Consider the following 27,769-nt stretch of genomic DNA (forward strand, 5'->3'; position numbering starts at 1 on the left):
AATCAAAACAAATTTCTTTAACTCCTTTTCCTCTTTTCTGTTTAAGAAAATCTGATTAGAAAAGTCCTTTGGGTATAGACCGAGGAGAGGGATAGCTGGGTCAAATGGTTGTTTCATTTCCAATTTTCTAAGAAATCTCCATACTGCTTTCCATATTGGCTGCACCAATTTGCAGTCCCACCAGCAGTGTATGAGTGTACCTTTTTCCCCACATCCTCACCAACACTTATTGTTGTTTGTATACATAATAGCTGTCATTCTGACTGGAGTGAGATGAAATCTTAGAGTGATTTTTGATTTGCATTTCTCTAATTGCTAGTGATGATGAACACTTTTTCATGTATTTGTTGATTGACTGTAAATCATCTTCTGAGAAGTGTCTCTTCAGGTCCTTGGCCCATTTATTGATTGAGTTATTTGAGGGTTTTTGTTGTTGTTGTTGTTGTTGTTGTTTTGGTGTCTAGTTTTTGAGTTCTTTAGATACCCTAGAGGTTAGTGCTCTGTCTGATGTGTGAGGGGTAAAGATTTGCTCCCAAGATGTAGGCTCTCTGTTCACCTCACAGATTGTTTTTTTGCTGAGAAGAAACTTTTTAGTTTGAGTCCATCCCATTTATTGATTCTTGATTTTAATTCTTGTGCCACAGGAATCTTATTAAGGAAGTTGGGGCCTAATCCCACGTTTTTCTTCTATTATACGCAGGGTCTCTGGTTGTATTCCTAAGTCCTTGATCCATTTTGAGTTGAGTTTTGTGCATGGTGAGACATAAGGGTTTAATTTCATTATTAAAAACAGCATACTACAGGAACACAGCCACATCAATGTTTACAGCAGCACAATTCACAATACCTAAATTGTGGAACCAACCTAGATGCCCTTCAATAGATGAATGGATAAAAAAAGTGGCATATATACACAATGGAATATTACTCAGCAATAAAAGAGAATAAAATCGTGGCATTTGCAGGTAAATGGAGGGCGTTGGAGAAGATAATGCTAAATGAAGTTAGCAATCCCCCAAAAAACAAATGCAGAATGTTTTCTTTGATATAAGGGAGCTGATTCATAGTGGGATAGGAAGGGGCATATGGGAGGAATAGAGGAACTCTAGATAGGGCAGAGGGGTGGGAGGGGAAGGGAGGGGGCATGGGGTAATTAATGATAGTTGAATGTGATGATCATTATTATCCTAAGTACATGTATAAGGACACGAGAAAAAAAGCAAAGAAATGATAAATGGTTAAGGATATAGAAATTTGAATTTACCTGGATTTGAGCATTAAAAATTGAATACATGTATCAGAACATTGAACTCCATAAATATGTATAATTATCATGTCAATAAAAATGAAAAATAAACAAAAATCATACTGTCAAAAAATTTTTAAAAATTAGAAAAAAAAAACCAGTTGAGTTTCATTCATTTTCTGACCATTTATTGAACACCTGTGAAGGATCAGGTGCTCTGCTCACTCCATGAGACACAAAAATAATAAGAGGTAGATGCTGCCATTAGGGAATTCTCAGTCTAAAAGGAAGGAAATATGAAGACTAGTCGTTGCAATGGGACAAGTACAATAAAAAAGGGAAGAATGGCATTAGGAAGGACTCAGTTTCCCTTGGACAAACCAAGTAAATATTCATGAGTGAGAGCTGTTTGAATGGAGTCAAGAGTGAGGAACTAGATTTTGCCAGATTAACCATGGACAAAAGGGCATAATGACAAATCTAGCAACACATCAGCAGGAAGTTATGAAAGGATGTGGCAAATTTGTATCTGCCAATCATTTATTATTGATGGAATGAGGGTTCAATAGAATGGAGTACAGTTAGGGATCTGAGGCCAGACAAGGGGTCAGAGGCCAAATTATAGTTATTATACAATGATAACTTTATACTGAAGGTAATAGATATCCATTAAAAGATATAAGTCCACCAGGCTTGGTGGTACATGCCTATAATCCCAGTGGCTCAGGAGACTGAGGCTGGAGAATTGAAAGTTCAAAGCCAACTTCAGCAACTTAATGAGGCCCTAAGCAACTCAGTGAGACTCTTGTCTCTAAATAAAATACAAAAAGGGCTGGGGATATGGCTTAGTGGTTAAGGGCCCCTGGGCTCAATCTCCGAAACCAAAAAAAAAAAAAAAAAAAGTTATAAGTCCAAGAAGTGAATAGCTAGGTTGATACTTTATAAATCCCTCCACAGTATGAAGAAGGAATTAGAGAGGTGGAGCATCAATGCAGGTTTTCCAATAATGTCATCGTACTGATTGCAAGTGATGGCAGGAACCTGAATTGGAGGAATGGCAATCGGAAGGGGAGAAGAGGCATACTTGAGAAATATTTAATATTAGACAACTATTAATTATGTAGAGTAAGGGTAAGGGGGAAGTAGTGGGAGATAAATACAAATTTGGGGCTTTAGTTTCTGGTCAGGTGGTGGTGAAACATGAAAGGATATAAAAGGGAAGATCAGTTTGAACTTCCTGCTGTACATCGGTCTCTAATAAGTATTTAGATATACATATGGATCTTGGGCTGAAGTAGAGAAAGAACATGAAAATCAACACAAACCCAAAGGCTAAGAAGGCAACTAAAATATCGTGCACAACACTCTTCCTCTAGAAGTAGATTTGCTTAAGAAATCAAATAGGAACTTGAGTGGTTTAAAAAGTGTTTTCACTTTATTAAAAAAAGGAACAGAAGAAGATTGGAAACAAAATTGAGGAAGACAGGCTGATTAACCTGGAGAATGAGACAGATTTCCTAAAACCAAAGATTAAGATCTTAGTTGGTACAAGGAAAATTAAATGTTACGTTGAAGGCCAGGAAAGACTTACATGGGAAGGAAAGGATACAACCACATCTACCTGCTCCTTCTGGTTGAATTAGGGAGCTTAGAAAAGGAACCATGAAAGGGTCAGTCGTCATTAAATAAGAAATTGGGACCTCCTATAACAGAGGAAAAGAGACACAATCTGGTAGGACAGAAAACTACTGAGGAAGCATTTTTTTTAAAGCCACAAATAGAGAAAGAAAGTCAAATGGGTCAACTCAAGTACTGAGAGAGATATACAAAGTGATTTTGGAATATCTGGATGGTTATAAAGGGGGAAGATGAGGAATATCAGCCTAAAATGCACAGAGCATTATTGCACAGCTTAGCAGAAATAATGAATATGAAGAAACCATCAGCAAGCATGAATTAGAAAAAAATATTTTTAGGACAAGGGAAATATAACTGATTGGTAGTGATAAAAGCCACACAAGCAGACAGAAAGGAGCTGAATTAACATTAAGATGGAGGGTTACCTCTGTCTTCAGACACTGAGGGAGTCACAAAATAACCTAGTTTCCAAAGTGTGGTTCATCCCTCATGAGGCCCATACTTTGGGCTATTTTTGTATTTCCATGAAATTTCTATCGCCTTATTTCTACAATTATCTTTACAACAAATCTCCTCGGTTCTTGACGGAATCTAAGATAAAATATTATCTCTCTGAGAAACAAAATTGCCCAGCACATCTCGCCAACATTTTTAAAAAGTGAATGGATGGAGTCCTGTAGATACACAACACCCAACCAGGAGCAGGGAGATCACTACCCTGTTTGTTCTGGATGTTGTCTCCTTTAATTGGAGGCCTCGTCACACCAGTGCTTGTATGAACCTCACAGACTTCTATTCTTTCCTTATTTATTTGTTCACCATAAATTTATTGGACACTTCTTGTGTGTCAGGCACCATTCACAACAGAGGAAATGCAAAAGTAAAGAGTTCCTGCCCTCAGGGAGCTCATCATCCAGTGGGGGAGACAGACACTGAGAACACCTGGGGAAACATCTTTGGTTAGCAGGAGTGAAGAGATGGTCCCAGAACCCTTCATGCTCACTGAAGGTCCCCTCCTCGTCTGCTCTCTTTCATTGGTGGGAAAAGAAAGGGGCCTCCAGAGCTCCCTCCCAAGAGATTCAGTCTTTCTACCACTATCAATATTTTACCCCTGTTTATTTCAGTCAGCATAAAAAGCTTAGGCCTCTTATGAGATTCCATAAACACAAACCCTCAAGGCTGTGACTTGAACTCACACCCCCATCATCAACTCCTCCAACCCATTCACTGTGCCTTAAAATACTTAATATCTTGTGTTCCAACTGAAAGTCACGTCTTCCCTGAGGACTCGTTTCCTCTCTGGATGTCTCACATGTTGTCTGTTTATCTCAGGACCGCTCTATCTCTTGGCCTGCAAGTAAGAAGTGTGGTCTCCTTGCTCCTCTTCTAAATGTTTTTCTTCCTTTCCCTCTCACCTCTACACAAACATATAACCTAGGTTATGTGTAAGGGGTTATATGAGCCACTAACATAGGTTATATCACATCCTTCACTGAAATTGCCCAAGTATTTCTCCCTCTCTCAGCTTTGAACCTCATGTCACCAGACTATCCATTACTTTCCACATGGGAGTTATATACTCATCTGCCCCTCTCTCCCCACCCCTTTAAATTTCTTCCAGAACTTTTGCCCCATTCCACTCCTGCCAGTCTTGTCTAATGACCTAATTTCCCCTCTTCAGTGAAAAGATAGAGGCAATCAGAAAAATACTTAAGTTCTTCCTGCCTAATTTTATCTGAACCACATAAACTATCTGTGATCTTATCTAAATCTGCTTGAGTGTCTGCACAGGGTCTGTGCTCCAGAAATTCTTCCATTTCTCTCCTATAGCATTTATTCTGGTGGTACTTCTCAACAGCTTATAAATATGGTACTTATTTTCTTATCTAAAACCCTCTTGACCCTACTTCTCCCTCTAGCTGCTTCCCTATTTCTCCATTCTCCTTTACACCACATGTCACAATTCCTCTTTCTTAACCCTATTACAGCCAAAGTTTTGCTCCCCAAATTCCATGACAACAGCCCTTTTCAAGGTCACCAATGATCCCATACTGTGAAATCCAGTGATCCATTCATCCTCATTTTATTTATCATCCATATTTGGCACAGTTAATTACTACCTATTACTTATAACATTTTCTTTACTTGACTTAGAGGACACCACTCTGGGGTGTAGGTTTTCCTCATTCTCTTATCCTTTTCTGTGATTCTTTCTTAACTTCCTCATCTCTAAATGCTCAAGTCACCTTGAACCAATTATCTTCTCTCATTCACACACTCTCTGGGTGATCTTATCTAATCTTACAGCCAACGGTATTTATGCACAAATGACTCACAAATTCAAATCTGTAGCTCAGACCTAGGACAAGCAACTCATCCCAGTTTGACTAGAGTTTTGTTAGTTTTAGTACTGCCTGGGAAACTGGTTTCCTGGCAAACCAGGAGAATTGGTCACCCTACCCTGACTTTGTTCCCAAACTCTAGCTTCACAGATCCAACTATCTGTTCTCTGATTCACTTAGTAAGTAATAGCCAAACCTCAGGCTGACCCCTGGGCTTTCCTCCTAAATATGTTTCTCTCATAGACTTGCTTCTATCAATAAATAGATTCCAGTTTTTAATTACTCACAGCATGAACTTGAAGTAATCCTTGATTTTTTTCTTTCTCTTGAAAGACACACCCAATCTGCCAATATTTTGTTGTCATTCCTTCAAAATTATCCAGAATCTGAATACTTCTACTGTTACCATCTTGATCAAACGACCATTATGTCTTGCCTGGATTAGTGCAGACAAGTTCCTAATTGATATCTCTCATTCTACTCTCCAACATCTACAATTTATTCCCCATACAGCTACCATCTTAATCCCATAAAAAACATAGATTATATCACATCCTTCACTGAACTTACACAATTATTTCCCAGTGACTGAAAGACAAAGATCTTGACATTGATCTTCCTGGCCCTACATTACCTGGTCCCTTTTTCTGTCCTCATCTCCTATAGTTTTCCTTCCCATTTACTCTGTGCCAATCATGATAGCCTTCTAGTTGCTATTTAAACATGGAGAATACACTTCTATCTCAAGGTTTTTGCCCTGACTCTTTCCTCTATTTGGATCAGTCTGCCTACAGGTATTTGCAATGCTCACCTTCTGATCTAGTTCGTATGTTACTTTTATCAGTTCTTCCCTACTCAAAATAGCATATGCTTGTGTTCATACATAGGCACTTCCTGTCTTCTTTCCCACATGTATTTTTCTCTGTAGCACTTGTGTATTTGAATATTATCTATCTTCTCCATTGCTTATCCTTAGAAGGGAACTTTTACTATTTTACTCACCACTGTATCCCCAACATTTATAAAAGAGCCCAGCACATAATATGCAGCAAATATTTGTTATATAAACCATTAACTGGATTATGAATTAAGATGAGAGCTCCAAAACAAGTAAATACTTCTATAAGAACATGAAACTCAGTTCTTAGTTTAGAGAGTCAGGGAGGGCTTCCATCTGGAAACAATAATTTGTTTTGTCCTATTTTGTTTTGTTTGCAGTGCTAAGGATTAAACCCAGGACTCATGCATGCCAGGCAAACATACTACCACTGATCCATATCCCCAGCCCTAGAAATGCTAATTTAATGGAGATCTGAAGGATGAGCATGCATTAAGCAAATGGAGAGAAGGAAACATTTCAGACAGAAGGGACAACATATGCCAAGGCTTTGTGATGGGAAACTCCACAGTGTATTCAAGGAATTAAAAGAAAGTCCATACATTGGAATGAAGAGAGGAAGAAACAAATCATTAAGGGACAAGGCTGGGAAGGGAAACAGGTATGATTTTGGTTTATATATGAGAGGAATAAAAGACATTAAAGAAACGTAATGTGGGAGTGGATGTGTGCATAACCCAGTCATATTTGTGTTTTGAAAGTATCACTCAGGCTGTGTGTTGAGTGGGTTGGAGAAGGCCAGAGGAGAAATAAGGAGATCAGTTACACCACAGCAATAGTACAGGTGAGAAATAAGGATTCCATGGGCTGATAAGTAATGGTGAAGGTGAAAGAGTGACAAATTCTGAAGTTCTAGATGTTCAAATGGAATGATATAGGAAGAATTAGAGATGGTAGTACAAAGGTGAGAGAGAAGGAGATCTCAAGATGACTCCTAAATTTACTAACAAATATATATCAGAAATATTCCCTGATTGGGAGATATTGGAAGAAAAATGAGCTTGGAAGGAATGATTTAAGAGTACAATAATGGACATGTTGAGTCTGAGGAGACTTTTAGACATCACCAACTCCAAGAATATGAGTTGCTTGAACTATTAGACATGCAGAACTAAAGCTATGGGTGTTAGTTTGGGTTGGAGATGTATATTTGGGAGTTATTATGATGAAAATTATAATGAAGGCTTGAGACTGAAGAGATGGTCAGATTTTGCATGAGCTCCCATTAAGCCATATCGTTGCAATTCTGTACAATTGAGTAGATAAATTTTAAGACAAAAGTACATGATTATAATTTTATTCTTATTCAATTTCATCATATTAGAGAGGAAAAGAATGTCATCTTTTTAAAGATTTTCATTTTCCTTTACTTTCCTTCTCCTATTTCCAGTCTCATATCTTCTGAGAGAAACAGATCATCATGTCACGAACCCCTCTAACTCTCCAATAAAAACAACATGAAATCAACCAAGATAGAGAATGTGTCCTTAATGCCCCACTTGGGACCTCTCTCCAGAGGAACATTGATAGAGGCAAGCCTATTTCAGGTCAGTGATATCAACAGTTAAAGTACATCCAGCTTCACTATTCAACAGTCCATCTTACCTCCTAAGGGCTGCAAAAAGAACTTGTAAAATTGCTTATGTCAGGAAATTTGAGAAACATGACAAGTATACTACTTAAATCCTGTGCTCAAATCATAGGTTTTTAAAAAAGTTTTTTTTACTGTTTTAATTAGTTAACATGACATTTATGCACTTTGATGTATCATATATAGATGGGATATGATTTCTCATTTCTTTGAGTGTACATGTTATAGAATCATATTGGTCATGCAGTCACATATATACATCAAATCATAGTTTTATTACTTACCTGGCTTGTGACTTTGGGTAAGTTGCTTAAACTCTCTGGTTTATAGTTTCCATTTGTATTTGTAAAATATCTTCCCAATAAATTTATAGAAAGGATTAAATGAAATGATATATGAAAAATATCTGGCATGTAAAATCTATGTGAAATAAATGCTAACTTATGTTTGTCTTTCCCAAATCTGTGTGCATCTAATTTGCTACCAGAGTTTATTTATTATTTACTTATTTGCCATACTGAGGATCAAACACAGGGCCCTGCACATGCCAGGCAAGTTCTATATCACCAAGTTACATGCCCAGTCCTAAGCTTCTCTCTTTTGACAGATAGTGGATCTAAGGAAAAATTGTTGTCTCATTCCAGCAGATAATATCAATGCAAGTATGGGGCTAGGATTGTGGCTCAGCAATAGAGCACTCGCCTAGCAGGGGCGGGACCCGGGTTCAATCCTCAGCACCACATAAAAATAAAGGCATTGTGTTGTGTCCATCTACACCTAAAAAATAAAAAAAATTAAAAAAAAATAACATGCAAGTAGTTGTATGTATGTGAAATTGGTCATGAGATGGACCAAAAGAGTTGTTCAAGGATAAATTTTGCAAAATATTGAGTGCAGCATAAAGCAATAGGGAAAATATTGGTTGAGAATAAAAATAATAAAACTTTACAAATTGATTTTTGTTCAACTACTAGGAAATTAATAGATATGTACCTTTATTATCCATTTTATGCTGAAATATTTATCAAACTAGCTAAATGTCTCAGGCACCAGGAAAAATACATCACTTATGAAAATTTGCACAACAGAATATATCCATAGGAAACTTCAAACGGAATTTTATTAAAATCTAGTCTTTTTTTAAGAATGCATACTCTGGAAAAATCAATGCATAAGGAAGAAAGATCATACACAACTTTTGGAGTCAGAAAAACCTGATGTGGAAGTGTAGCTTTTTCAAAACAAGGTTGCCTTTAGCAAGCTTCGTCATGTGTCTACCCTCAGTTTCCTCATCTATCCAATGTGGAAACGAATGCCGATTTCATAAGGTTGTTGAGCAGGTTCAGGGATTTCCTGTATACAAACTACTTAATACAATATAAGCATTCAATAAATGCTGGCTCCACTTCCCTGATCCTGCTGGCTAAGCAGGGGTAAACAATGGGGAACAGAAAGCATTATCTTGTCCAAATGAACTGCACTCAATTTGCTTTAACACATACTCGGACTTCTTTCTATCTTTCCTTTCCAGCACGGGCCTTCACAAACCAATTATTTTGCCTCACCATTCACTATAGCCAAAAGAAGATTCAAAATGGTATCTATTTTTAAGCACTCACTAAAAGAAAATCTGTTTCTAATGATGTCATGCCTAATTTGATGATACTTGGTAAATTAAACATGGGTCTCATTCTTTGATTGCAGTTGTTCTTAGAAGTCACTTAATTTAAATGTACATATATATCAATCAATGTGATGCATGCACGTGGTAACAAAGCAAATAGAACTTAGGATGGAAAGCAAACATGACTCTACAGTTCTTCTCTTCTTACCCTCAGTCCTATATCCTGGAGACAAAGTCTTTCAATTGTTTCTGTTTTAATTTTTGGTGACTTCCTCCCAAACTCTGTTTTGATTCATCAACTTAAGACAGTGTCAATGAATCTCTTATGTGAGAGCTTATAATTTAAATCACTTACCTCTACTTTTCTCAATACATATTATTATTAGTTCTATAAGTCATCTTTAAATATTATGTTTAAACCTTTATTTCTCATTCCATTGGCTCTTGGAGTATCTCTTGCAGCCTTATTTGCAAATGACATAATGTAACATAAACTCCCTGAAGGTTGAGACTTGTCTGTTTTTTCCTTTTTCTGTTTTCCAAGAGCATAGAACAATACCTGTACCCAGTAGCTTCTCAGAAAATATTTGTCTAGTGAATGAATGAAAACCACATTATTGATATCAGAGGATCATTCTTTTCTCTACCTGTCCTATTCATTCTATCTGCTATACTTATAATTTTTTCATTATGTAGTCTTATTAATATTTGCATATTGTCCTACAAATACAATGAAGCCTTCCATGTGTTTTGTCTGCATGCAAGGTAGGACTAGGAGTCTTTGCTTTCCACAAACATTGTTCTATTTAAAGAGGGGCTAGCTGGTTTGCTTTACATGTTGGTTTGGGGCAGAGGGACTGAAGAGCCACATCAACAGCAGCAGCAGTTCATTACAAATCTGATTTTTTAAAAGTAGGGCAAACTATACAATTTTATTCATTCTTTTTTGTTGTTCTTTTTATATATACACAACATCAGAGTGTATTTTGAAATATTGTAACTACACAGAGTATAACTTTCTAATTAGGATCCCATTCTTGTGGTTGTACATGGTATGGAGTTAGAAATTCTAGTTGACATCCTCTTGCTTTTGACTGTGAAGCCAGAGACCTTCTGGGATTCTGCAGAAGAGATCAGTTCTTGTCTTCCTGTAGCTTTTTATTATTTATAAAACTGACTTCCTTAGTCTGTTTCACCCACCAAGATATTCTTCTTATTCATTTTCAATCTCCCAGAAGTTCACTGAAATCATTTGTTTTTTGATTCATCCTGAAATATTATTGGTTTATCTTTATGTTTCTTTAACTTTTATTTTAATAGATGTTAAAATGAAAACTTGTACCTCATCTGCCATCTTAAACCAGAAATAGAACTCATTTTTCAAATGTTGTATTCAGTTTTTATGTATCTGACAGGAATTGATGGGATACATGTGATTGTTACAGAAATTTCTTTTTTCCTTTTTGCTCAGAATCTGACTTCTCACATGAACTGTAATATATTCTATATAGTAATGTTGAATCTTTTACTTTTCTTTTTTTAACTTAATTCTGAGATTTTTGTTAATTCTCTGATATATATTTTAAGTCCCATTACTTTCTTGTTTTAACCAAAATTTAGTTAAAAAGAAGAAAATATTAAAAAGTAAAATTTTTGTCTCCTACAAACACACAAATACACACACACACACACACACACACACACACTGGATGAGCACAGATCCTACTCACAGAGAATGAAGAAGAGGAAGGAGGAGAGAAGAGAGAGTGTTGAACAGGAAACTATTCTCTGGCTTCCTCCCTATGTGGACATAGAGATATTGACCCAGGGAGTATGTTCCAAAGGGAATGAGTCTAGAGAATCCTAGAAAAAAATATCTAAAGAGTGCATGCAATCATCATTACATTTGTACCTAAAGAAAACTAGTTCTCTTACTCCACTCATCTAACAAGCATTACTTTGGAAAAAGTAATGTGATTGATTCTGCTACATCCTCTTTTGCATATATTTCATTTCCTGATGACTACAGCAAATCTAAGAAGTAGGTACTACAGTGGACTCTTTTCATTTGAAGACTTAACACTGGAGATTTGGGCTATTTTCTAATAACCCCAGAAGTACAAGACTTGTAATTTTCTAAACCATCTATTTGAAGCTGATGCCAATTTGGAAGCTGAAGTAATGGAGCAAATTATTAGCCAGAGAGCAAGATGGAATCTCTATTTCAAATTGTGTTTGCTTTATTCATCTTTCTTTCCCCTCAATGGTAAATTTCCAGAAATTCTCCAGTAGTATTTCTTGCATTTCAGGATTTCTATGTTTCAAAATTATCCCTTAAGTATTTCAAGGATCCATTATATCAAGAAATAAAGTAATGCAACAATGTTCACCAGAGGGGGAAAAAATGGCAACCTGGGATTCACAACCATTATTCCGGTCTCCAAAAATCCATTCTCTCTTAACTCACACCTGAACTCCCTCTAATGCTAGAGACAGAATTACAATAAAAACTACTGTCTCTCAGAAATCCAAGCCTCCATAAGGAAGTTGCACATCTCCCAAGGGCTAAACATGCTTCAGGCCATTCGAGGATTCCTCCAGGTCAGCCTGGTAACTATGAGGCATAGCTACAAAGCTAACTACTGATGCTACACAGGATGAGATGAGCAAACGAGATCACTCAATCAAATCAGTCAAACAATTAACTTAAAAACAGGTGGAGATGTGCAGCCTAAAGAAATGTGAATTCATTGTGAAAACTTGAAAAGAAATCAAATTTGAGTTAAGAAACAATGATCTAAGTTTTGCCAAACTCAGAGTTCATGACTCAGGCAGCACATAGTTTGCTGGCTTCATAATACATTGTAAGAGTTTTATACAACTCTATTGTTCTAGTTCATAATGCAAAATTTGAAGTGTTCCAGATGTTTTCAGCAACCAGTAAACCAGTAAGTTTGTGCCTGGGCAAAATTTATTCCATGACCAAATTTACCTCTCCCTCCAAAATATCTCACCAACTTGTTTCTATCAAAACCAATTAACTCTGTTTTAGTAATAGGAAGTTTCCTCATAATATTTTTAAAAAATATTTATTTTTTTATTTTTTTAGGTGTAGATGGACACAACACAATGCTTTTTTATGTGGTGCTGAGGATTGAACCCGGGTCCCGCCCCTGCTAGGTGAGCAATCTACTGCTGAGCCACAATCCCAGCCCCTCCTCATAATATTTTTAATGATATTTATAAAATTGATCCTTCTATAAAACCACAAACATAAAAAAATCTGCCTTCTCTAATTGAGATTCCAACCTTGCAAGTGTTATATACTCTGTATGATATAAATATGGACTTAGTTTTGTTCTTTTTTTCTGATAAAATAAGTTCAAAACATTAAAAAATAACTGAACCTGGGCCCTAAGCAGCTTAATTAGCCTTTAGATAAGAATTAGAATCATTTAGAAGACACTTAGGCCAAAGAATTCATGAGATAATGTGCGAGTGTTTTCTCCTAAAGAAAATGGTACAAAGAAAAAAAGTAAAATTGAATTCAAATCATATGTAATAACATCTCATTACCTTCATATGACACTTCAGAGTTATAGAATACATTCACATCTATTACTTCATTTAGTCCTTCAAGAGTCTCCAAAGGTATATATTTATTTATTATTTAACTTATTTAACTGTTTGAATAACTTGCCTGGGGTGACACAGATGTGTCTTGACCAAAGACATTTTCAGGAAGATACTATTACTTCACTGAGGGTAAACCTGGTGCCCATACTAAGAGCTGGGATTAAAACCATGAAGAAGGCAGTGTATTTCTTCACACTGTGTTTGCAATGTGTACACATATTCTCAGTAAAATATTTAATACTTGGAACAAGAAGAAAACAATCTTTTTGCCAGCAGACAAGAATCTGCATCTTGACATGATTCCAATTCAGCCTATCTGACCTGCTTCAACTTTGACCTAGAAAGATCATAAATCATGGTGAAAGTCATTGTGCCAATTCTGTCTTTGCCAGATTCATCCAAGTTTCGAACAAAACTGAAATGTAACCTGATCCATCAGATTGTTGTCATGAGGATACCTTAATGTCACTTTCATTGTGCCAGTTTGTATCTGTGCCCAAGCTCCTCTTAGGAAAAAGCAGAGACAACCCTTGAGGAACCAAGAGGAAAACTTGACATGAAAGAAGTCACATATGACCTCAGATGGGTTAGACATGAATGAAAAATTATTCTGCTCATTTGTGAAATGGTGTATAACATAAACTAGTATTTACACCAATAACCCTCAAGTCCTAAATATTGTCAAAAATCAATATGTGAAACTTTCTGTTGGTCAAAGGCAAATGCAAGTGGTCTGATTAGTGAAGAGGTATCCCAGAAGACATGAAAAACATTACAAATACCTAACCTGTGTCACCGTCATCTCTCTACCTGCATGTCTCTGCATGGAGACACCTCCTCTAGGTGTATTCGGGCATGGGCTTACCTTTCCTGAATTATAGATGCAGGAACTGTTCTTCCCACTCTTTGAGCCCTGGAATCTCGTTTGGCTCTCTTTGAAGCTGGGAACCATCTAGAACATACAGTCATAGTCCTCTTTGATGGCGGCTGGAAGGTAATCCTGCAGTACTCAAGTGGGCCTCTTGTAATCACAAGGGTCTTCACAAGGGAAAGGAGGCAGGGAAATCAGAGAAGGATATGGAACAAGAAAAGAGAGGATAAAAGAGATTTGAAGGGGCCATGCTGATGGCTTTGAAAGTGGGGATAGAGCCACAAGCCAAGGAGTGTAGGCAGCCTCTAGAAAATGGAAAATGTAAGAAGCTGAGTTCTCTTCTTGAGCTTCTAAAGGAAGTGCAGCCCTGCCAATGCCCTGATTTCAACCCAGTTGAAATTCATTATGAACTTCTGACCTCAAGAATTGTTCAGATCATAAATTTGTATTTCTTAAGCCCTGTCTTATAATTGTTACAAGTCATAGGAAGCTGATAGTTTCCAAAGCTTAAAATCAGAAGATCTGTTTTCTTTCTCAAAATCTAGCTTCCCACACTCTCTTGGAATATTGGGAAACATTTCCATCTTGGCTTACTTTCAATGACAGAAATTGGCTGGGTAGCAGCTTCCTCTTTTAAAAGAGAACAGAATCTATAGCCTACCTTCCCTGTGGGCTGAGGGATAAGGGCCAGGTGTGGATTATTATCAGTTGGACTGTTGTGACTTGTGATTGACTGATACCACTCAATACTCTCTCATCACTTATAGTCACACCATTCTTCTCTACCCTTTGGCCGACTTGAACAATTGCCTGAATGGACAGCCATTTGAAATTTCCTGCCAATGGAAGGCCACTGCCCTTATCTCCACTTCTGAAAAACACTGAACTGAGAATTGGAATGAACCAAGGAGAAGAGATGAGTGTGTCCATGAACAAACGGGAAGGATAGACAGGGTGATCATTGGGTGATCATATCTGAGGCATATATGAGGCAACATATGAGTTTGGTTCAATTTGTCAGTGTTTCGTAGGTTCTTTATAGTAGTCACCTACAAAAATGAGGACTCTACAGATCATCATCACTTGAAAGTCCTGGTTTTTGTTTTTCATTTTGTTTTAATTGAGGGAAAAGGAACTTAAATTAGGTTTTAGCAATATTTTGCCAGTAGTAAATCTCCATAATGTTTTATAAAATCATATTTTAAATCCAGCAGATGTCAGCTATGATATGGAGGTTTTGTCAGAAAGAAAATCTTTGGCCATAGAACAGCCTCTAGAATAGACCTCCTAAAGGTTTTGTAAATGGAGATGCATAATGCTGAAAGCACTTAAAGTGGCCCCAGAGTGAGGTGTTTCTGCCATGGAAACCATCCACTCAGCAACTTGACCATTAGAAAATGTTTCCACTGCATAGAGAGAATCATTTGCCAAGCCAAAGACACCAATGCTGAGTTATAAATGTCTACAGTTATACAAAAACCACTTTATAAAATAGCAGCTGGAATTTGTTCCCACTAACACTGAATATCAAAAGACAACACTAACAGTCCATTTCCAGAAATCATAATCATTTCCTCAGTTAAAAACACCTATTCAGAGTCTTCACTTGCTAATGGGCAATTTCACCTGGCTTCACTTTTATGAAACTCCTTGATGGTCCAATGGTACATACAACCTGCCAATCCCTGTGGATCGGCCAGTTCTATTATTAGATTTGTTTAGAAGACTAAGCAGTCCAGATAGGGGCAGGAATTTATTCTAAACTGTCTTTCAATGTATATTTTAGTCAAAAAATTGCTTTCTCTGGGGAATAAAGTGGATTGGAAAATAAGACAGTTTTAAACTGCTTAGGTGAATACATTTTTTTCCTAAGGGTGAGCTATTACTCTGTCTTCTGTGGTGAGATTGTGAGGTGCACCAGCTGAGAAAATATACTGGTAACTGACTTGTTTGAGGACATTATTTTGCCTGGGCTGCTGCCACCGCAAAGTAACACAAACTTGGTGGTTTACAGAACAGAAATTTACTGCCTCTCAGTTCTGGGGGGTATAAGTCTAAGATTAAGAAGTCAGCAGAGTTGGGTTTCTGTTGGGTTCTTCTGAGAGCTATTAAGAAGAATCTATTCCATGCTTGTCTGTTAGCTGCTGGTGGTTTGCTGGCCACCTTGGGGATTCCTTGGCTGCTACTGCACCCCAGTCTTTGCCTTCATCTTCACTGGTGGCCTCCTGGGTGTACCTGTGTCTAAATCTACCATTTTTATAAGGATACCAGTAATACTGAATTAGAAGCCCATCCTGCTCCAGCATAACTTAATCTTAACTAATTACATCTGCCACATTGCTATTTCTTAATTAGCCCACATCTGAGCTACATCAGAATAGTACATCAACATGTGAATTTTGTGAGGACACAAGCCAGCTTGTACTAGGACCAAATCCATGTTTGCTATCAATTGGACTAAATCCAGACTATAAGAAAAAAAGTTGTAGTTTATGTTTCGCTCTTATTTTTCCTTTTTATACAATGCATATGCCATTCTATCCTTGAAAGGAAGGATACCTACTTACAAATGACAGCTATGGAAACTTTGTTCAACTTTAGACATTGTAATGAGATTTTAATACAGACTAATTTCCAAGAGTCAGAAATGAATCAAGAAATATTGATAGACTTTATTTTAAGAGTTAAAATAGAAGAATGAGAGCATTTATGGTAGGTTAACATTTCTTAAAATAGAAATACCTTGGTTCAGGAGAGGTGTTTATGATACAACAGCTGAAGAGATCTTCTCCCCAATTACCTTATAACCCTTGCTATTGTTGTTTTCCTCCTTGAATTGCTTTGATTCCTCTGCCCATTTGTGTTTCTCCTCCTGCCTTATTCTTACTTTCTGTGATCCTCAGAGATCATACTTCTCATTTCAACCACTATCAACTTTTCTCCAACTTACACTCTAAACCAGTTCACTTTTCATGCTCTCTCCAGGGCAGTTGATTCTAAGTTGTTATCTCTAGCCTTGATTTCTCTACCTAGGTACAAACTCATTTTTTTTCATTGTTTGTCCGTGAAACTAAAACTGAATGTCTATCATCCTCCTTGTGCCATCTTCTCTCTATCTCACTGTTTCTGTTAATTTATTCTTGTGCTCTCTTAGGCTTGGAACCTGAGGTCATCACGTGTCTTTTCCCTGGTTCTCTTAATCTAGTCTTTCTAGAAATCCCATTATCTCTATTTCTGATAAGTAAATTGTATTTCTCTGATTTCTCCTCATCTCAGGCTTCATTAGTTTTCACCTGGATGGCTTCAATCATTCCCTGTTACCCTAGCTTCTCTCTGCTCCATTCCAAAGTATATCCTGTTTTCATCCATTTTAACTTTCTAAATGTTCTACTGAAAAATCATTGGTTCCCTCATTCTCTATAAAGGTAAGCTAAGACATATATATTAAACTGGTGTTTGGGAGCTCTGTATTATGGTGCTCTCTAGCTTTCCTTTTCTCTGCCCATGCTCTACAGGTATCCTTTCTTTGACCAAAGTAGAATGCTTTATTTTTTTCCTGTTTCTTGCTTTTCTTTTTACTTTCTGTGATCTTGAGAGATCATACTTCTCTTTTCAACCACTATCGGCTTTTCTCCAACTTACACTCCAAACCAGTTCATTTTTCATTCTCTCTCCAAGGCAGTTGATTCTAAGTTGTTATCTTTAGCCTTGATTTCTCTACTGAGATACAAACTCATTTTTTAAAAATTGTTTGTCCCTGAAACTTTTCCTAAGAGTTTATGACAGAAATGATTTTTTTCAAACTGTGCTTTCTTTAAGGGTGAAGACTTATTTATCCCATACTCTCCATGAAGTCACTTTCTGACAACAGGATCTGTGCTGTTTAGCCTTTTACTTGCTCCTTTTTATTTCACTTAACACAAGCCTTAATAGGATGATGGTTCATAGGGTCTGCTCAACAAATGTCCCCACTGGCTTTCCTAGCAAGGTTGTTTTAGATTTATTGGCATGCTTGTCTTGGCTACCACATTTCACACTCCTAAAAAATGAAAATTCTACTTTATTCGTCACTGTAGACTCTGCCAAGGGTTTGTTCTTGGCCTGGATTAGTCAATGAAACAAATATTATTAATTTAAAAATTTTATTGGCAAACCAATTTAACATACCAAGAAATTATGCTATCTATCCTGCTGTGATATATGAGATTGTGATGTGCACCAGCTGAGGAAACACATTGGAACCACAAGCTTCTCAGATAATTTATGAGTAGTAGGTTGGAAATATTAGTTGATATTAAATACCTATGTTGTTAACTTAACATGGATCACTCTATTACATAACCTTAACCTTGAAATATCATAACAACTCTTATAAAAGTTGCATGGGCTGGATATTTGGAAAGGGATGGGAAATAGCAGAAGGAAATGTCACACACCCATGAGCTCTGTCGAAACTGAAGAGGAATAAATAGTCCCAAATCTTAATCTCAAGAATGTCCTCATAGACAAGATTTATATACACAGTTGTTTCTAATGCTCTTTAACACAAGATTTTTTACAAGAGACAAAGGCTTCGTTTTGCCTCCTAATTACTTAAATTGTATAGTCAATAGTTGGTCCTCTTAGATTTCCTCATAAGATAATATCTTGGAGGTTGAGCTCACCCACGGAGGAATGGAAGACTGTTTTCTCTAACATATTAACATATCTTGGATCTTCTCTCCACTTGTGTGAGATGTGTATTCAGTGATAATCACACTTCACTTTCGTTGTTTCGTTTGTTTGTTTGTTTTGGTACTGAGAATGGAACCCAGGGATACTCTATGACTAGGCTATAAAGCCCCATCCCTCTTTTTTTTTGGGGGGGGGGAGGGGGCACAGGGTCTCCCTAAGTTCTTGAGGGCTTTGCTAAGTTGCTGAGGCTGGACTCAAATTTGTAATTCTCCTGCCTCAGACTCCTGAGTTGCTAGGTTACAGTTGTGCACACAACTCATGCTGCAATTTCAATAAATGCAAACAACTTGAAACTTTAACAGTGTTTTCAGAATATCCTACTTGAAACAAGTACAGTTTTAAAATATTTTTATTTGTTTGTTTGTTGTCTTTTGCCTTGCAACTGCTAGAAGAGAACATAGGGTCAACACTCCATCACATAGGTATAGGTACAAACTTCCTCAACAAGACCTCTAAAGTTCAAGAAATAAAACCAAGAATCAATAAGTGGGATGCCATCAAGTTAAAAAAAAAACTTTTGCACATCAAAGGAAACTATTAAAAGCATGAAGAAAGAGCCTACAGAATGGGAAAAAATCTTTGCCAGTTGCTTTTCTGTTAAGAGATTAATATCCAGAATATATAAAGAACTCAAAAAAACTCAATGCCAGAAAAAATAACCAATCAATAAATTGGCAAAAGAACTAAATAGACATTTCTTGAAAGAAGAAACACAAATGGCTCACAAATACATGAAAAAATGTTCAATATCTCTAGCAATCAGAGAAATGCAAACCAAAACTACACTCAGATTTCACCTCTCTCTAGTCAGAATGGCAATGATCAAGAACACAATAATAAATACTGGCAAGGATGTTAGGGGACAGGCACACTGGTACATTGTTGGTGGGACTGCAAATTAATACAACCACTCTAGAAAGCAGTATGGAGATTCCTCAAGAAACTAGGAATGGAACCAGCTATCCTACTCTGGTATTTATCCAAAAGAATTAAAATCAACATACTGTAGTAATACAGCTGCTATAATGTTTATATCAACACAATTCACAATAGCCAAATTATGTAATCATCAGAGGTGTCCACCAATAGATGAACGAATCAAGAAGATGAGATACACACACACACACACTCACAGCGGAGTTTTACTCAGCCATAAAGAATGAAATAATGACATTTGCTGTTAAATGGATGGAAATGAAGAACATCATACTAAGTGAAATAAACCAGACTCAGAAAATCAAGGGTCAAATGTTTTCTTTTCATATGTGGAAGCTAAAGCAAAATAAGGAAAATGAAATTTCATCTTATGTGTATACAGAAAGTACCAACCAAAATAAATAAATAAATAAAAGAATGCTAGGGAGATCAATAGAATAGAGGAAGGAGAATGGGGGAGGGGAGAGGGGAAGAAAAGGGGCAAGGGGAATGGGAATTGATAGACATCATTTTCAGAAAATGTCTATTAAATTAGTGATTATTGAAAATGTATTATATGTAAAGAACTCTTTTGTAGAAACTACTGCATAAATTGAAGCCACCACTAGATGAAAGGACTTTTTCGGTTCTTTGGAGATGATACTGACATTCTGGGTAATTGCTATTTTCCATGAAGGGTAGTCAAAACAAAGCCAGTTCTGGGTGCTCAGATTAGCTTAGGGTTTCAGAGGCAGAGCTATGGAGGCAGATGCCTAGGTCATCTGCCTCCATAGCTCAGATGACTATACAAGGTCACAGGTCCACCCCCTACCAGCTGCACAGCCTCTCAGAGGTATGTAACCCTTCCAGCATCAAATTCTCATCTGTGAAAATAAAGATGAATTTTTTATCAAGCAGAGTCCTATAGGTGGAAAATATTGTTTTCCAGACATTCTTGTACTTTTTGCATATTTTGTAAGAGTTATTTATCAAAATTATGGTAGCTTCCAAATATGTAATAATTACATAACCATTATAACATATAATATTATTAAATATATATTTTTTAATATTATGTATAATATTATCATCTTTTTTCTTTATTTTATTTTTTTTATTAGTTGCTCAAAATATTACAATGATCTTGACATATCATATATCATACATTTGATTCAAATGGGGTATGAATTCTTATTTTTCCCACGTGTACAGATTGCAGGATCACCAATATTATCATCTTTAAAAATATCCTATACTCTGTGCATTTTAATAGGTAAATCTTTAATTCTGTTTCCTTCTAATTCTGTATCACACATTGCTTTTGCAGAAATAAATGTCCATTTCTTTCATTATTTTGGGATGTCCGCATTGATATTTATATGATAAATATCCTCGTGGTATCATTTTCAGCTTTTATCACTAGATACTGAACATGATTACAATGTTTTTGAAGTGTTCCTCACTTTTATTTGCCTTAGACAATTACTTTGAGTTCTCAGAGTTGAATCTTTGAAGCTTTGGGGGAGGAATAGTTTGTTCTTCAGAATCATTTACTATTTTCTAATCTCCTTTGTTTCAATCTAAGCATTGTCCTGTTTCTCATTTAAACCATATGGCTGGTAGATAACTTCAAACAGTATGATTTGCTAGGTGTTTTCTTCATGATTATAGGAGCATCATTCTTTTGTCTTTATTGTTACTTGTGTGATAATAATCTGTTAAAATGATCACTTCTGTCTAGTGAAGGGAGGTACAAGTACCTTCTCAACTTGGTTTTTAGTTTGTAATTTAAACTTTTGTGTTGGTTCTAAATGAAACATGACAATATGTGTTTTCAAGAATTTTTGTTTAAGGAAGTATTATGTGAAAGTTTACAACTTGAAGGAAGTTTATTTAGACTTGAATATGTAAGCAAGATAACACACAGTGTGCTAAGTGATTATTAACTTTGCTTTTTTATAAATGTGTGTGAACTTGAGTATTTGTTGCCTATTATTATACAAGTGCAAATAAATGTGGGTTAGACTTTTGGGGAAAAACGATGAAAATGTTTCCTTTCTCATAAACTTACTATGAACAACAAGTAATATAATACATAAACTTCCAAAGGTATCACTCAAGATATTTTAGGATTTCTTCATAGCATTCAGTTACTCTGTCAAATTTAGCTAACAAGGATGCCCCTGCTCTCATTAAGTTATTTGGATTTCTGTGGCTTCTTAAAAGCAGTTTTGTTGAAACATAATTTATATACCAAACATTTCACCCATTTACATTGTATAGTTTGATGACTTTCAGCATATCCACAGAGTTGCAACCATTGCCACAATCTTATTTTAGAGCTCTTTTTATTTTTCTTTTCTCTCTTTTTTTTTTTGCATAGTAATTTCTTTTCATTGCATTCTACTTTCCTTTTAGAATTCTTCCTATATCTCCTATAAGGCTATGTTGAATAACATAAGAAACTTTTTACTGGAAATGCCAGTTTTTTGAAGTTGAGGAAGTGCAAACATTTTAAATAAATGAGGATGATACCAGATGAGCGTTGTCTTTCTAGCTATATCCAGGAAATCTAATCAAATTGGCTAGTAGGACAGAGAAAAAGCAATAACTTCATTACTATTTTTACAGCTGGTTATAAGTTGTTGTCTTCCCTGAAAGTGGAATGAGTCCCTTTTCCCAAATACACATAAGTTTTCTAGAGGGCTTGGAAGAGGAACGGGTGCAATTGTATTCTCCTAGGTAGTAGAAAGTAGTGATAAAAAATAATAATAAAAACCATGAATCTCTAACACTCTGAAGAACTCTGGATTAAAAGTGCCTTGAGGTCCATTCGGTGAGGAGAAAGAAGTATATTGATGGTAATTTTTCCACTAGCTAAGCACAGATTGACTAAATCCAGCTATTCATTACTTGACATTTGAGGAAGAAGGCTCTGTTTAGTGTTAGCTTGGAAAGGGCACAGAATATGAGCACCTGGGCAGGAAACTAAACCCAAGCAATGGTACTCCAAGGCCACAGTTCTGAAGTTGAGGTGGGATGGGTTGAAAAAAGGATTAAATGGCAAATGAAGGAAACTGGAATTACTTAAACTTGCTCAGTTCAAATCAGCCACAAATCCACATTCGACTTCTTTGGTTCTTATACATGGACTGAAAACATATTGGACTTGGGATTTTTTTTTTAAGTCAATAGGCTCATAACAAACTAGATATGCATATTATAAACAATCACCAGAAATTTCTTTGGACTAATTCAGGCAACAGCTGTATAAATATTTCTGGCATTGGCTGCTGGCCCTACTCAACTTCTTTGCAAAAAAAAAAAAAAGACCATATTTTTTCCCCTAGTTTAGTTCACTCCTTGTATCTCATGTGGATTGGCTGAAAAACATTATTTCTAAAACAAGGAATGTTCCAAACATAACTATGACTACTGGCAGCTAAAGAGACACTACTAAATTATTTTTCTCCTTTGTCTGGTTTATTCCTATTTGTCTTTCAAGATTTAGCTCAGAATACTCAGTATCTACTTCGTATTCATTGGGATGATCATTATCAAAACACAGAAAATGAAAAGCCTTGGCAAGAATGTGGAAAAAATAGAATCCAATTGTGTGTCTCTTTTGAGAATATAAAATGGTGCAGTTGCTTTGGAAAACAGGATGGTGATTCCTCAAACAAGACTTACCATATAATTCAGCAATTCCTCTTCTGGGTATATATACAAAATAATTAAATAGCAGTTCAAATACATTTGTCCAACTGCATTTATAGAAACCTCTTTCACAATATCGAAAATGTGGAAGCAGCACAAGTGCTCACCGAGTAATGAATAGATAAACAAAATCAGGGTATGCATACAATGGAATAAATAATCAGCCTCAAAAGGAAGAAAATTCTGACACATGCTACAACATGAATGAACCTGGAAGAATCATGCTAGTGAAAGAGCCAGTTTTAAAATAACATACTGTATTGTTCCTCTTATATAGGGTAACCATATTATTCAAATTCATAGAGACAAAAATGAATATGGTGATTACCAGGGTCTAGGAGTTGGGGCAATTTGGAGTACTGGTATTGAATGGATACAAAGTTTCAGTTTAGGAAGATGAAAAAGTTTTGGAGGTGGGTGCTGGTGATGGATGCACAACATTGTGAAAAATGCCACTGAATTGTATACTTTAAAAAAATGGTTAAAATAGTAATTTTATGTCACATGTATTTTGCCACAATGAATTAATTTTAGAAAGATTAAAAAAAATCAGTATCAAGGAATGACCTATTGAATAAAACCTTAAATCTTTATTAATGTTTAAATTATTAATATTTGAATAAACAGAAAAACATACTATTTAATGGAAAGTAAAGTTAAAAATCATGAAGTCAGATTTTCCTAATAGGATCTGTTCTCTAAAACGACAATCAAAATCTCAATGGGCTTGTTAGGAAGTGACAAAATGGCAAGTGAAGGAAAGATCTAGAAGAATAAACATGCTAGGAGAATGAAGAAAATCCTGAAAAATTAAAAGAACTTGTCCACACATATGTCATAAAGCTAGGACTGGTCCTGCCCTATGAATTTCTAGACTCTAGTGAGTGCAACAGACTAAAGACTAGAAATAGTTCCACGTGTGAATTTGGTGTCCAATGATAGCTACCGTTTAGTAAGTTCTTATCATGTGCAATGTATTATTCTAAGCTCTTACATGTACTGACGTGTAAGTCCTGAAAACAGTTCCAAGAGATGGATGCCATTAGTCCTATTTTACATATGGGAAAACATGTTTAGCTAGTTTGTAAGCAATGAGAACAGAACTTGGACCTACGAAGCCTAACTCCATGATTTTTTTTCTTTTAATTGATCTACAGAATTTTAAGTCAACAAGAGAACACAGGTGACTAGTAGAAACCCTACTTCACTTTTATATCACAGCTAATTCTAAATTGCTTAAATAATATGAATAAAACTATGAGAGAACCAGAGGAAAATACTAACTTAAAAAATTCTTAATGTGGAGAAGCCTTTTTACAGCCCATGCAAAAGTCAAAATCAATGTTGAAAATACTGATAGACCTGATTCATGAGTATTTTAAAACCATAGTTAAAGTCAATAAGCAAAGAGGTGAAATAATCATAGTGCATATAACAGGCAGACTTAACACACCCAATGACAAATATCTTTTCTTTTTTTTTAAAGAGAGAGAGAGAGAGAATTTTTTAATATTTATTTTTTAGTTTTCGGCGGACACACATCTTTGTTTGTATGTGGTGCTGAGGATCGAACCCAGGCCTCACGCATGCCAGGCCAGCGCGCTACCGCTTGAGCCATATCCTCAGCCCAAAATATCTTTTCTTAACGTATCAACCAGGTGGTGATAAACTTGCCAATAGAAAACATGCACAGGTGATTCATAAAAATGAGAAAAGTAGGAAAAATATAAAAAGATATTTGAACTTACTATTGATTAAAGAAATGCACATTGGAATAAAAACAATTTTTATTTCATTGGCAGAGATATAATAAATTGATTAAAAATCCAGTGTTGACAAAGATGTAGAAAGACACTGATTGAAATTGGTGCAGCGTTTCTGGACAAAATATTGGGATTTGTGCATCAAAATTTCATGTGCATTATAATACAGTCTAGCCATTTTTCTAGGGCCTTACCTGTGGAGATTATTGCCAGCTATCCAAAAATATGTACATAATGATGTTAATCACAGCATTATTTAAAATGGCAAAAAAATTGAAAACAACATAACTATCCTTTTATAAGGGACTAACTAAATAAGGGACAAAATGTAATAGGATACTATATGGCGATGAAAATTGTGACATCATTAAAATTCATGTCACCATGTGACAAAGTCAAGAAATGTTTTTATATGTGTTGCCCATCCTCAATAAATACCAATGATTTTCTTGGTATCTGATTTATTTTGTTTTTCCTGTTCCATCCTCAGTGACTGGTATATAGCAATCACCTAATGACCACACTATTCAGGAATTCAAATTAACCTTCTCTAGAAAGATATATTGTAAGGGACAATTGCCTGTGAATTAATTAATTAATTAATTAATTTATTTATTTATTTATTTATTTGCAGTACTGAAGATTGAAACCAGGGATGCTCTACATCTGAGCCACATCCCTATTTCAGAGTCTCCTTAAGTTGCCCAGGCTAGTCTCAAACTTGTGATCCTCCTACCTGAGGCTTCCGTCATGTGGATTTTATAATAAGATGTGTTTTATTCCAATGGTTTTAAGATTTGTGTAAAAATGCAAAGTAATGACCTTTTTATGGATCTGTCTACTCTAAGCAAGATAAAGGAGCTCAATAAATAAATATCCCTCTGAATCCTTCTTGCAGTTTTTGCTGTTTAAGTCTGATCTTGACAAAAAATACTCATTTGTTACTGGGAGCATGTTTACTTTTCTGGAACTCTCATTTCCTACATTTGCAAGCTTGAAATGAGAATAATTCATCCAGCAATAGGTGTCTACCTCCAATGCCTGTGCTGATGAGGAATAGCTAACAGAGCATTTACTCAAGGTCTGCTTCGGGTCTGCTTCATTTCAGCTCCCAACTTGCCAGTGAACTCTGTTTTCATATTGAAAAAGAAGAATGTTTTGCACTGAACTATACTTAGAATATTTCACAATAAGCTCCTCTTATCAGTTTACATGATGTTTTCTTTCAGCCAGTGCTTTTGAACTACAGTAACAGATATGAATGTGGGTAGAAATAGTCTCTAACTAGTAACTATTGGATATTCACATGAAATATAAAATAAAGTGAGAAAGGAACCCTCTCAATGAAAAAAGTTGACAGACCTAACTTCGATAGCCAAACTGTTAATATACTCATAAACATCTTAGGGCACAGTACTAGTTTGTGGTATTGATGGTTATACTGCTGCTTTTAAAAATTCAAATAGGACAGGATGGTATTAAAGGAAAAGTTACAGCTTTACTCCTCCTCACACCAACAAGAGAGATCGGTTGGCATTATTTCCATTTTCAGGTCTCATCTTTAGCTTGCCTCCCTGTGTTTCAAGGTAGGGTGGGATTTCCACATGCTCTTCCAGCCAATGAAAGCACTAGCTTATAATGATCCCATGAAAACTGTGTGACTATTATTCTATAAATGTTGACACAGTCAGTTCATGTCTTTCTGAATGTTTATTTAGTCAATCTTTTGGAATTAAGTTTACAAGTTCTACAAAATATTACATAACACGTCACCATTCTGAATTCAACATATTGTCTAAAACTGTTTCTAGAACCTGTATGCATTGCTAAGCATTTATTTTCTCAAAAAAAGAAAAAAAAAAGCAATGCTCCAAAAGTTTTAAGAATTGTAGGGCATGAGAGAGATAAATGAAACACTGACAGGAAAGAGAAAAAAAAATAATTAGAATTGAGAAGAGTTAAAAAAAAACGTATTGGATATAAATAATTTACAAGCTGAGGTCAACATATTTGTGTATGATGAAAGAGAATGATTTATTACATATTACTACACATATGTATATTATATTTAAATTAACATATATATGTTCTAAGACAACACAATCTTTTCCTTCCTCTGTAGGCAAATACACTTTTAACTTTCTAAAGAAAGCAATCTGTTACATATCTAGTCAATCCAATGACATTAACACATCACAATAGTAGGCCATGAAAAAGTCTCCTCATACCTTCCAAACCTGTATTGTTTTAATTAACAGTATAAGTTGTTCTCTCAATTACTGAATCACTGGGCTCATCAAGAATTGTATTTGAGAAGAATAAGATTGTTCATAAATATATAGAAACAAAGAGGTATTAGGATCTAGAGAGAAAATAAGAACCCCACTTTCTTCACCTCCATTTGCTAGGTTTTGTCAGCTATAACTTTTAAACTATCTGTATTTATAACATTTACAGCATACTCTGTCCTTATTTTACAGTGTCTTGGCTTTTTTTTTAAAGTTTTTTTTTTAAATAAAGCCCTGTTTTTTAGTAAAGACTTATTATTTTTAGTCTTGGGGTTTTTAATAGTCTCTTTTTTTATAAAGTATCATCTTAGTTTTATCAATATTCTGAACTTGGTTTAGAAGTTAATTATAAAAATTAGAAACAAATGGTATATAGAATGTTATTATGTTAATATTATTCATTGCAAAATCAACCACAATAATCCCTCGTATGCACAACCATATTGGTTCTAAAACCCCTGAAAATACCAAAATGCATGGATGTTCAAGTTCCTTGTACAAAATAG

At 35.6% G+C, this 27,769-nt stretch overlaps 1 long non-coding RNA gene across 5 annotated transcripts in view; it reads left to right on the top strand.

The window, feature by feature from the left end:
* LOC124094572 (uncharacterized) overlaps positions 1-25,830 on the top strand; it is a 43,858-nt gene extending 18,028 nt beyond the window's left edge. The window contains exons 3-6 of one of the 5 annotated variants that reach the window (XR_009227032.1): positions 6,445-6,725; positions 7,515-7,671; positions 12,449-12,519; positions 25,610-25,830. This is a non-coding gene — a long non-coding RNA (uncharacterized LOC124094572). Of the gene's footprint in view, positions 1-6,444; positions 6,726-7,514; positions 8,365-12,448; positions 12,520-14,613; positions 19,953-25,609 lie in introns of those variants that run through there. The other 4 variants (XR_009227033.1, XR_009227034.1, XR_009227031.1 and 1 more) reach the window with 4 other exon arrangements.
* The last annotated feature ends 1,939 nt before the right edge of the window (positions 25,831-27,769 follow it).

The sequence above is a fragment of the Marmota monax genome, unplaced genomic scaffold (genome assembly GCF_021218885.2).
Source record: "Marmota monax isolate L192 unplaced genomic scaffold, Marmota_monax_Labrador192_F-V1.1 WCK01_AAM20220418_F8-fsc00007, whole genome shotgun sequence".
NCBI classification, from domain to species: domain Eukaryota; kingdom Metazoa; phylum Chordata; class Mammalia; order Rodentia; family Sciuridae; genus Marmota; species Marmota monax.